The sequence below is a fragment of the Dipodomys spectabilis genome, unplaced genomic scaffold, assembly GCF_019054845.1.
Source record: "Dipodomys spectabilis isolate Male_0828 unplaced genomic scaffold, ASM1905484v1 ptg000016l, whole genome shotgun sequence".
Lineage (NCBI taxonomy): Eukaryota > Metazoa > Chordata > Mammalia > Rodentia > Heteromyidae > Dipodomys > Dipodomys spectabilis.
The window spans coordinates 572,490-583,172 of NW_024870693.1; the positions used below are offsets into that span (position 1 = coordinate 572,490).

At 37.3% G+C, this 10,683-nt stretch overlaps 1 non-coding gene across 1 annotated transcript; it reads right to left on the reverse strand.

The window, feature by feature from the left end:
- Positions 1-4,480: 4,480 nt before the first annotated feature.
- On the reverse strand, positions 4,481-4,585 carry LOC122096645. Its single transcript, XR_006145355.1, has one exon. It is a non-coding gene; the product is annotated as a U6 spliceosomal RNA (small nuclear RNA).
- Positions 4,586-10,683: the final 6,098 nt, after the last annotated feature.

Consider the following 10,683-nt stretch of genomic DNA (forward strand, 5'->3'; position numbering starts at 1 on the left):
ATAGAATTTATACTTTGACCATTTTAGAAATCCTAAAGGTAAGTAGTAATGTTTTAACTTTATACAATATTGGAAAGGATACTAAAAATAATTAGGAAAAGATAAAATTCCAGGCACAATGTTCGTTCTCCACCATCAATTCTAAAGAATTTAAAATTTAATTTTAAATTCTAAAGAATTTAAAATCAGAAAATTACCATATAGTGAGGTTGCAGCATGGTTTCTTTTCAGTCATCAAAATGGTAACTTAAGCAATGTGTCTTTATCATTGGATGCATCGATGTTAAAACTTCCAAGAATGTGAAACACTACTATACAGACCCTGAAGAAACTCAGAGGGAGCTGTGAAATGATGTTGGAATAAAATTAATGACTAATTAGAGTAGGAATTGATCTTCACTAGGCCAATACCTACTTTCCAGAAGAAAAGGCTACATTGATAAATAAACAGTGAAAAGGATGCAGGCAGGCAGACCTTGAAGTAAACATTATCCAATGAACAACATCTATGAAGGCATGATTGCAGTCTTCTTTTACCTAAGTTACAGTTATTGATTTATGTACTTCCCTGATGCCAAATAACAAAGCCATGAAAATGCAGTAATCATTCTCAAGGCATTAGAATTTACAGAAAGAATTCAATGAATGTATTGTTAGAAAGTAAAGATAGATATCTGAGTTCAAGAGTGAAGAGAATATCCCCAATCTCTGGCCCTCCACTGTGAGAGGGGTATAAGCCGAAGCACAAGGAGAATGGACAGAAGTACAGTAGTGCATACCAGTAGTTCGCAAGATGCAATGATGAATGTAACGGGAAAAAATCAACAAGATAATCACAGGACTTAGAACAAATGGAATGAGAGAGAAAGAGGGAGAGAAAAAAGGGAATATTTCAAGAGTTTAAAAATGAACATGTCTGCCAGGACTATCCTAAGCATATATTAATTAATAAAAATGAGGGAAACCATGGAACCTATGTTTCTTTGAATCTGGCTTCCTTCACATAATATGATTGTTTTCCAAGTCTTTCCATTTTCTTAAGAAAGGAGTTGTGTCATTCTTTGTGATAGAAGCATAAAATTCCACTGTGTATATATACCACATTTTCTTGATCCTGTCATCTATTGAGGGGCATCTTGATTGGTTCCATATCTTAGCTATAGCAATAATGCTGTAAAAAACATAGTTGTAAATTTTGTATGGTTTAGCTTGAGATCATTTCCACAAGTGCCCAGGAATGGGATTGCTGGTTCCAGAACTATGTACATTTGACCTTACAAAATGATGTTAATTGAAATGAACTCTAAGTCATAGAAACAACAAGTCTTTTTTCAGATATCAACCTTGATGTAGGTAAAGTAGTGTATCTAGATCTTATTTTTATTTCATTTGTCTTTTTCCATTGGTTTATCCCTGGAAATCTCTGTCTTGATTCTGGTACCTTCCATCTTGTATATACATTTACCTGATTTGGAGAAGGAAAGGGAAAAAATATAGTGACGAAAGATGTACAAAGACTGACCCATTGCAACAATGATATTCACACGACACTATATTGGAAATGAACTTTACAACTGTGGAGTGAGCGGGAGGTGTGGAGGGTGGGAAGGGATATGAGAATAACAATGGAGTGGGTAACACTATTCAGCAAGGAATGTACATTACTCATGTAACTGTAACCACTCTGTATAATATTTTTGAAATAAAATAAAATATAAAAATTTAACCTATCTACGAAAAAAATATCCTTTTCAAAATAATTCATCTGTCACAGTACTTGTGAGGAATTCTAGACTCAAGCTGTTAGAACTGGAAAGGGATAGATTGGTAAGCCATCTCAAACAGCAGTCAAAAGGATGAGAGCTGTGCTCTGGAAAGGTCAGTCAAGGGAAGACAGGGACATGAGTTATTACCTCAAGAGTATGTAATTTAGAGCTGTTGGACACTAAAAGATTAAGACTTTGTAGACAAGATAGATGTCTGTGTTATGGTTGTAATGACTATTGCTCCCTTCTGCTCCCTAACAATAAGGGATTCAATTATCACTATGTATACAAACAATATCTCATATCAATAGTTGTAACCACCAGCAAGATTAATGCCTTAGTTTGTGGACATACCTGTAGCCACTGAAAACCCCCCACCCCCCACCCCACCCCCATAGTAGAAGGAATATAAAGCATGTGATGCAGGATTTAGGGATCCAGAAGCTGGCAATGAGGCTTTTGGTCCTCTGGTGTCTTCTTTCCTATTACTTCCTGTGATTTCTCAGTTCTTTGGCCAGGTATCCCATCATCTTTGCTGTCCCATGGTTGTGGTTAGCGACAGTACTGATATTCGGAACACCTCAAAAAAAAAAAAAACTATGGAAAAACACTTCCTCAAAGAAGATTGACAAACGTATAGGAGCACCTGGAAAGATACCAAATATCAGCACTCATACTGTGATCCTCTAGCAAAAAAGTAAATTCAGGAGTAACTTAACTTCTGATAATACAAGAGATGGATAATTGTCCCTTTTGTATATTTGGTATTGCATAATTTTTTAGAAACACATTTACATTATGAAATAATGTTATTTATTTCATAGGTCACAGACCATGTCACTGGAGTGATGACCCTAATGTCTTATCTCAGTTTCCTGATTCAGACTTAGATGATTGTGAATTGCCTAACTATGAACATTTGTTCATGAAACTCAACAACACAGAATGAAGTGTCAGGGTCAGGCCATTCCATACCTGTAAGGATTTTTACATATATTAGCGTAATATACACTTACACTGCTCAGCACTCACAGCACATTGGTATGTTATAATTATCTTCAGATCAGAAAGAATACTAGAGCTTAAAGTAGAATGATGGGCTATACATTTTCAACGCAAGAGTGATGATCACCCCCTGCAATTATTCTCAGTGGAGAATCCTTCCTATACATTTCACTGACTTAGCTTCTACTCTGTGCTTTACCATTATCAGACAGGGTCACACTGTATCGAGCCACAATACTGCAGCAATCTTAGCTGCCTTTGAATTTTACCTTCAATCTTGATACCAAGGTCAACTCTGCAACTCTAATCACATAGTTGACACCCGAACTTTTCAAGCCTGGTTAAAAATTCAGCTATCACTGATCATTGCCAGTGTTAAAGATCTCACTCCTTTAGATTTGTTGTGTATCTTCTTGTATTTCCAACACTGCCTTAGATGTTGGTTTTTGAAGTAGAGCTTTTAGTTTGCATTTGATTTATGGAGGTGTTAGTGATGCCAGTGGAACTACATATATTATAATGTAAGTAATTTGATGTTTTGACATATGAATTTAATTTTGGCAATTGAAGAAGTGAATACACATCACTCACAAAAATTTCTTTATGTGTATTGTATTACTTTATTGTGAACTTCCTAAAAGCCAGCCATGGGAGCACATGTCCCTAATCCCATCACTTCTGTCACTGAGACAAGGCTTGAAAGGTCCAGACCATTTGGTACTTCATAGTGAGAACCTTTCTACAGAGAAGGGGAGAGAATAGCAAAAAGAGCAAATGAATCTTCCCACAGTTTTGTTGCATATTATTTACACTTAGCCATTAAGACCACTATAATAGTATTTTTTATGACTTTTTACCTACTCTTTTCCTGTTCTGAGCTGTTTTGTTTATGGATCTCTAAGAAATCATATAAGAATCGCATAAGAAATCTATATAAATCATATAAGAAATCATAAAAAATAGTTTTGTTGGGATATTTAATCCAAAAGGAATAATTTCAGGAAAGTATTAAGCACATAAAATGTAATGCAGAGCTGGGAAGGTGGCCCAGTGGTAGAGCGCTTTGAAGTGGATTTGTTCTCCTTAAGCAATTACTCCAGGAATAATAAACAGTGGAAGCTGAATGATGTTCATTCAGGTATTTCTTTAGAAATTAAACCAATCTTTATTGGGTATAAAGATCACTTACAATGTCATTACCTACACCCTTTTCATTTAAAAATATTTATATTCTGTAGCAATGTCATTGTCGTTATATATTATTGAAAATAAGAGAACCCATGGGACCTATGTTTCTTTGGAGTTGGCTTACTTCACTTAATAAATTTTTTTCCAAATCTTTCCATTTCCTAACAAATTGGGCAATGTCATTCTTTCTGATGGAGGTATAGAATGCAATTGTATATATAAATACCACATTTTCTTGATCCATTCATCTACTGAGGAGCATCTGGGTTGGTTCCATATCTTAGCTATGGTAAATAATGCTGCAATAAACATAGTTGTGCTGGTAGTTTTAGTATGGTCTTGTTTGTGATCCTTTGTGTAAATGAACAAAAGTGGGATTGCTGGGTCATAGGGGAGCTTTATGTGGAGTCATTTGAGGAAACTCCACACTGCTTTCCAAAGTGGTTGAAGAAGTTTACACTCCCACCAAGAATGCAGTAGGGTTCCCTTGTGGCCCCATCGCCTTCAGCATTTGTTGTTGTAAAAATATGGATTGCTTCACGAATTTGAAAGTCATCCATGTGTATGGGCCATGCTAATCTTTTCTGTATCATTCCGATGTTAGTGTATGGGCTGCCGGATTAAGCAGAGAACATTTTTTATATAGAAGGTGTAATTGATTTTCTTAAACTAGACAATTCCACAAAAAAGTAAGTTCAAAAGAATTGTCATGAAATTTTAGAATCATGCATTTCTTACACAAGCACATATTTTTGATGTTGGCATAATTTGTGGAGGGGAAGGGAAAAATGTTTAAATAGGGATACAGGTAGACCCATTGCAACAATGAAAGGAACTTCACAACTTTGGCACCTCTACTACTGCCATACCTGCAGATTGTAATTTGATTGCTTATTTTGAGGTAGCATCACTATGCCTGGGCCTGCTTGGACTGTGGTCATCCTAACACAAGCAAAATACATTGCACCCAGCAAATGGTTAGAGTTTCCTGAAACTTATTTTTTTTTTGTCTGGGCTTGCCTGGAACTGAAATTCTCTAATCTCTGTTTTCTAAGTAGATACTATTACAGGTTTGAGTCACTTTATCCAGTAAAAGTATACAATTTCAAGATATCTTGATATTGCCTATATTTGTGCTTAACATATATAGCTAACCTTAATTTTCTCCCTCTTTTGTTTAATACTCTGAGTTGAAAACATTGACTTTCTTGATATACATGGCTTTGTTTTGGGTGGAATCCAATCACAATCCAAAAAATCTCCCAAAAGCTTATGTCGAATCATGGAAAAGAAGGCCGCAGGTTGGGGAAAAAAAAAAAAAAAACACTGATCCTTAACTTATATTTGCAGTATATTTATAGTGTTAGTCAATACTTTCTGAAGTATGAGAAGAGAAGGAAGACAGAAATGTGAAAGATGTCAGGTCTCTGCGGAATTTCTGTAGTTGTCACTTCATGTTATATTCTTCCTTAAAAGTTGCTTTATTAAAACCCTCTGAGTGGATATTGGTTGGACTGTTTGGTAACCTTACTCAAGAAATGACGCTGATTTTAGAAGGCTGATGATTTGGTAAATAAAGGAATAATGAGAATGAGCACTGATATTGTCACAGAATGAGCCGACAAGGTTCATTGCTGAACAGCAAAAGAAAGCAGTTTCAAGTCCGATGATGCACATTGGAACATATATAGATAGATACATATATGTATACGTATACAAACACACGTGAAAAAGTATATATGCAGTAGAATAAAGAGAGAAAGTTGGTGTGACAAGTATTAAACTATATCAAACTGGTTGCAGGAAAGGTCCAGTAAAATATCAATAGTTTAGAATAGATTTTGCATAGATTTGTAAAGGATGAAAATTCTTTCCTCATTTTATACTTTACAAATATCTTTAGTACTTTTTAAGTTTTTTTATATTGTAGTTGGAACATCTATATAATGCTGAGAATTGGAATTACATAAAGTATGCAATATGAATAGGCCAGCCAGTATAGGAAATTTCATTAGATTCTTATTTCCAATTAACCACCAGGAGAAATGGAGTTCCAGTTCAGATTTTATGTAGAGCACTGGCCTTGAACACAAAAGCACCAGTCAGGCTGTGAGTTTAAGCCCTAGGATCTACAGAAACAAAAACACAAAATATAACTTTGAGTTAGATATTTTATAATGAAGCGTTTTTATGGACTCTACATTGTTAGAAAGACTAGATTTCTGTGTTAGCTTTATAACCTATCATAATAAGTGATATTGTCCATTTATTAAGCAGAAAGGCTTACTCAGATTTATAAGTTTGAAGGTTTCAGTGTATGTTCAGTTGGTTTTTTTGCTTTGGTGGCCTGTGACAAGACAATGTCAAGGTGAGGAGTATGTCAAAAAGAAATGTTTTTGACCTAGAATGATTAAAAGAAAAAAGAAGAAAGTAGATGAGTGTGCATGTTCTCAGAGGTTTCACTCTGAAGAACTTAATCTCCAGAAGAACTATTCAGGTATTCTCCACAGTATGGGAGGAAATGGAAAGTCATTTTTCTTTAACACATAGGTCTTTCTGGGGCATTCTGAATTCAAATGGCAACATCCTCACCAATGATAATGAATTGTCCAGGGGTGGAATAGATATTGCTATAAATTCCAATCAGATCTCAGCAGACTAAATATTTTATGGAATCCCTATTAAAATATTTTCTTGCAGACTGACTGGGTCTTCATACTACATATTTGTATATCTGTGTGTATGTGTGGGTTTGAATAAACTAATAAAGCAATGTAGCAAATTAAAGTATTAGTAAGGCCTTTCTCTTCTCATATCATGAAAGCCTGCCACAATTCTCAATCAAATCCCATTCAAGATTCAAACATTAATGCTCTCTCAAAAGTTCTGTATGCAAACCCAGGTACATTCACTTCATTTAAGACGGCAATGATATATGAAAATTTTAAGTCTTCCATGGAAAAAAATTGTATTAAGCGAAGTTAGCCAGGCCCAAAGAAACTTAGGTCCATTGTTTCCCTTAATTGCAATAACTAGTATATGTCTGAGTCATGCAAAAAGGTCAGATAAGTTGATGTTAGGGAAATGAAACCTAATATATGTATTCAAATGTTTTTTTTTTCTTTTAGGTGATTGTTTCTAACACATTTATAAGATTATTTCTTTGTTGCTTTGTATGTCCCTCCCCCATGGTATAACCCCTGCTTTCACTGTATTTGAGGTTGGTAAAATTTGTGAAGGGGAAGGGAAAAAAGAAATGTTTAAATAGGGGTACAAGTGGATACATTCCAACAATGAGATGTACAAGTCGTTATATGGAAAAATGAACTTGACAACTTTGGTGGGGGCGGGGATGAGGATTGGGTAGAGGAGCAGGGGAGGGAGGATGGGAAGGGATGGGAAGGGGATACAAAGGAGGAGACTACAATGCTTGATAAGAAATGTACTCATTATCTTGCCCATGTAATTGTAACCCCTCTGTACAGTATTTTCACAATAAAAAAAGAAAAAAAGAAAAATTTAAGTCTTCCAATTATGTTGTCACCAAGGAAACATGTGCAATATTTCCTTAAAAAATATCTAGATTGTAGAACTTTAGCCAGAAAATTGAAGGAGTATACATTATAGGATTTAATTTAAATATTTAGTCACTGAAATGGATATTCTATATCCACAACTTAGAGCCCTTTCAAAATACATAATTGCAAACCTCATCTATTACCATCTTCCGTGAAGACAGTCATTGCTGAAAACGAACCAGATGTGGTAAACCAATTAAAATGTACGCCATTGTCAAATGCTGTTGTTTTAAAGCATGGAAGTGATAGAACAATTAATGCCAGTGAACAGCTGGTTCTGAGTATGGAAAATGATTACTTTGGACTCTAGGTGGAAAAATCCACAGATGTTTCAGATTGTGCTTCGTTTTGGCATTTGTGAGATATATTTTAAAAAGCACAATGAATGAAAGCATGTTGTTTTATAAAGATTTTCTGACTGACAAACCAGGGAGAGAAAACTTATTGAAATATTTCAAAGGAGAAGACAGACAATAGGGTGGGTAAGATGTGGTATGCAGCTTTAAATACAGACTGAAGCAAACCAAAGTATGGGAAAATTTTTTTCCTTCAAAGCTTTCTGGGTATATTGTGCTATACACTATAATGATGAAATGATCATTTATTTGGAAAAGTCATGGAAAAACACTGTCACCTGTTGAATTTCTTTATAAAGTGAATCTTAAATGACAAGAATGAAGAAATTTAAATATGTTAATAAAACGTTATCAAGTATTACTTTAATTTTTGATTAAAAGTTAAAGCAAACCGGCAGACTACTAGTCCATTAAGATTTATGTTTCCTGTCATATTTATTTTCCTTTTGTTCCTCTTTTTTGGGTGGTGATATTTTTTTTCAGAAAGGCAACCTAGTCTTAACCATTACCCACAAAATTTATGCTGTCATAGAATCAGAGATTTTTTTTTATTAAATTAAGACAATAGTAGGCTCATTTTATGCCAAACCAAAACATAAACACCAAAAACATTTTTCACTAAAAAACCATTCATAAAAAATCATGAGGTGGAAAAGGCTCTGGAGGACAGGTCTAATCCAGGTGCCAGAGGAAAGGCTTAGGAAAACACCGGAACATGTGGCATCCCAATGCAGGGCAGCCAGTGCAAAATGCAAGTATCCCTTACATGCGGTGCCCTGGAGGTTCCAATCCTGGGTGTCCACCTCCTTTATGCCCACAACCTGTAAATCCGGCCATTCTTCCTGGTCCTGTTCCCGGGTGTCCCTTTCCTCCAGGACCTCCCCAGGCGAACCCAGCTTTCCCTCCATGTGGGCCCTCTTACCCTGTGCCACAGCCACAGTATCCAGGATACCAACCCTCAGGTCCTTACCCACCCCATGCCCACCACCTGCACCTGGCATGTGTCCTGTGAATCCCCTGGCTCCTGGCATAGGCCCACGAGCCCCAATGGACAAGAAAACACTGAAGAAAATGAAGAAAACACATAAAAAGATGCACAAACACCACAAGCATGGCAAGCATTCCTCCTCTTCCTCCTCCTCTTCCAGCAGTGACTCTGACTGAATTCAGGGCCTGGACCCTCCCCTCAAGCCTCACCAGTTTTGCTCTCATCAAGCTTCTGCTGCGGTGTTGTACTAGGGGGAAATTAGCGCTCTGATCCCCACCCCACCCTCATCTGAGCCTTACCCTGCTGTTCAGTCCTGACTGGCTAGGGAAATGGATAAAGTATTTCTGTGGGCTAATAAAGACCATCTCCTTCCTGGTTGATCGATCTTTTGTTTTCTTTTTCTTTTTTCTTTTTTTTTGGTTCGAGACTGGGACTCCAGCTCAGTACCAAATGCTTTTACTCATTGGCTGGCACTCTACCAATTGAGCCGTGCCCCCAATATCAAGAGCTGAAGACTTTAACAGAGGAGCAGTTTTTTGAAGATGGTGAAACCTCTGAGCAAAATGCTGAAGACAAGTTTAAATTCTGTAAAATGTGATTTTTTTCCTTCCATTTCCGTTTGTAATACGTGTGGTTGGTGGAAATTTCATTATGATAAAAAAAAACTGTATTTTTTTTTATAAAGGTAGCATACTAGGATCATTTAGAGCTAGATATGTTCCCAGTAGGCCTCTTAATGATTTCATTAACTGCAAGGCTGCCTTGATTTAAAGCAAGAGTCCATTTGGTTGATGAGCTTTCTGGAAATGTAATCTCTACTCCTTAGCTCAACATGCTAGCTCAGGTCCTACTCTCATTTTCCAATTCTCAGTCCAAATAAAGCTATTTTTTTCTGGTCAAAAAAAATCATGAGGATTTGGGGGAAGATGGAGGAGGAGAAGCTGGAGGGTAAACAAGCTCTTACATAGAAAGCAGTTTTAATGTTCCAGTGAACAGTCCTAGGCTAGAGAGTCACACCAAGTGTGCCATCACAGTACAGAGAGTTTGGCCAAAGAGGGAAAATCCAAGCAAGATGACAGATCTGAGCACTTGCCAGGAGCCACAGCTGAGGTGGCAGTAGGGACAGCGCCACTGGCTGTAGCCCCCATCCCTACAAAGAGAGTCCACGACAAAGGCCCCAGATGTGGCCGGTGAGTGGATTCTACTCAACACCAGCAAGAACTAACAAGGAGCAGATATCTTCATCCTGCAGATCACAGACCAGAAACGACGCAGGAACCAACACTCTGGCATGAGTAGAATCCTGACATCCGCACTCCTTCTCAGGGTGCAGAGGAGGGAAGGCCACCCATGGCCCACTACCAGAGATCTCCATCTAAGATACTGACCTCCACAGGGCTGAACAGATAGCTCCAACTCAGGCCTTGGAAGAAAACAAAAGAGTCATTTAGTAGGTCACAGGAAGTAGACATGACTTGCCAGGCTCAGCTCCACCCAGGGGAATGTCACCCCACCCAGCCAGAAGAACCAGTGTTCTCAGAGGAGTGATTTCCTTCACAGGGTTAACAGAGCCAGAGGCTGCCCCTCCCTACAGCAGCCTAGACAAACAATTGAAACTCAGTAAAAAAAAAAAAAAAAAAGACCCGGAGAATGGGTTCCATGAGTGTTTCAGGAGTTGCCCCACAAGGAAAAGCTACTATTTGCTGAAAGGCCTCAACCCTACCTCATCACGGCATTTCCACACTGGAGGAAACAGCCATCTCCCTCTTTTGTGATACTCAAAGCAGATCTCCCTTCCACCG